This window comes from Pavona decussata, unplaced genomic scaffold (assembly GCF_977016875.1).
Source record: "Pavona decussata unplaced genomic scaffold, jaPavDecu1.1 SCAFFOLD_3683, whole genome shotgun sequence".
NCBI lineage: Eukaryota > Metazoa > Cnidaria > Anthozoa > Scleractinia > Agariciidae > Pavona > Pavona decussata.
In genome coordinates this window covers 22,501-24,751 of record NW_028146494.1, presented here as the reverse complement: position 1 = coordinate 24,751, position 2,251 = coordinate 22,501, and the positions used below count along the sequence as shown (strand labels likewise).

The following is a 2,251-nucleotide window of genomic DNA, read 5'->3' as shown; positions in this document are numbered from 1 at the left end:
CAACTACGAGCTTTTTAACTGCAACAACTTTAATATACGCTATTGGAGCTGGAATTACCGCGGGTGCTGGCACCAGACTTGTCCTCCAATGGATCCTCGTTAAAGGATTTAAGTTGTACTCATTCCAATTACAAGACTTGTAAAAGCCCTGTATTGTTATTTCTTGTCACTACCTCCCTGAGTCAGGATTGGGTAATTTGCGCGCCTGCTGCCTTCCTTGGATGTGGTAGCCGTTTCTCAGGCTCCCTCTCCGGAATCGAACCCTAATTCTCCGTCACCCGTTGCAACCATGGTAAGCCACTACCTTACCATCGACAGTTGATAGGGCAGAAATTTGAATGAAACATCGCCAGCGCAAGGCCGTGCGATTCGATCAGTTACTATGAATCACCAAATGACCGGGCAGAACCCGCATTGGTTTTTAATCTAATAAATACATCCCTTCCAGAAGTCGGGACTTTTCGCATGTATTAGCTCTAGAATTACTACGGTTATCCAAGTAGTAATGGTACAATCAAATAAACGATAACTGATTTAATGAGCCATTCGCAGTTTCACAGTACAAGTGCTTATACTTAGACATGCATGGCTTAATCTTTGAGACAAGCATATGACTACTGGCAGGATCAACCAGGTAACTATCCACCGCAGGGAACAGAAGTTCCTTGCTAAGCGGCCCCCCTCCGCAGAGGGAGAGCAAGCTTTCTTAGATTTTGCCTCCACGGGGGGAACCCATGAGCCAAACGGACCACACGGTCCCTCGGTCAAGGGAAACCCCGTCTTGTTTGCCACGTCTTTCTCACAACTGGACCCGTGCACAGTTCAGGCATACCTGTCAGACTCGCCAAGCGAGCTGAAGGAAGGCAAGAAAAGTGCTTCTGCGAAGGAAAATATCCTCCTGCTCTTTTGTCTCTATCATTAGCCAAAGGCTAGCGTACACAACTTCCATCTACACTCTGCCTGCCACTACAGTGACAATGCTTTCGGGCATCATCTTTTCCCTCCTTCGAAAGGAAAGCTACAAGCCCAACTTTCCTTGCCCGTTAGTCAATTCTGCCCTCTATTTCTCCGCCTTGCCGCCGTGGAACATAAGGGACAGGGTTTACTAGCCAGCTCCTCTCGGAACCTTTGCGACCAACCTGCCCACACTATAACCCCCAAACGCTAATAAGGAGACTGCATGATATGGTAGACAGAAAATAAAAACGCGAAAAAAATGAAATTTTGAAAATCGAACCCACAACCAGCCAAATCGTTTGTAAGTCATGCCAAATGACTGGTGACATCTTAAAAACCCATTGAAGCCACAACATCCCATAATTTCACGCTTTTAAAGATTTGTCACTATACGCACTGTAAGTACCTCACTAATTCTCACCTCAGATTTTACGGGAACATGTTCAAATTTTAACACGCCTCTCAGCACGACCAATTACATTAAAATTCATCGCAAAAGTCAGAATTCTCCAATTTTTGAAAAATTCACTATATTCACTGTAAGTACCTCGCTAGACAGTGGAGACCTCAGATTTTACGGGAACATGATCAACTTTCGACACACCTCTCAGCACGAGCAGTTACATAGAAATCCATCAGGAAAGTCGTGCTGTGAAGAGGTCTTTCGACTAAGAAAAATGGTGGTGTGAGGAGGAGTCACCTAAATCAGAGAAAAATACTCTTATAGGAGACTGCTACGAAAGACATTTCTGAGTCCACTGGCCCTAGTCCCCTAATAAGTGTATTTCTGTTTGTTTTAAGAAGGTCCTCCTGACATCACCAATCTTCTGTCTTCAATCCTAACCCCAACGTTAACCCTAACGCTAACCCTAACCCTACCTCCCTCAGGGGCAGTTCTATGGTTATGATCCCACGGTAGGCAGAAAAACTATCCCAATCTAGGTTTTCTTGTATGCTGACTCCATTTTAAATGCTTTTACTTGAGTCTGACAAAGGCAAAGCCAAATACTCACCCCTATATGGACGGGGAAGCAAAGTGCGGATTTTGGTAGGTCGGCATTTTCAATCAGGAATGTTGCCATTCGAAAGAGCGTCCAAAAAAACTTGGTTGGGACACATTTATTTTAGAAATTAGCGACCTAACCAGAAGTGCACTTTTTGGTGGGCCTACCCTACCCCCCTCAGGAGCAGTTCTATGGTTATAATACCACGGAAGGCACAAAACCTATCCCAAACTAGGTTTTCTTGTATGCTGATTCCATTTTCAATGTGTTTCCTTGACTCTGACGAAAGC

General features: G+C 44.7%; 1 pseudogene; it reads right to left on the bottom strand.

Annotated features, from left to right (window-relative positions):
- LOC146446073 (small subunit ribosomal RNA) lies at window positions 1-637 on the bottom strand (annotated as a pseudogene; the record flags this gene model as incomplete).
- Window positions 638-2,251: the final 1,614 nt, after the last annotated feature.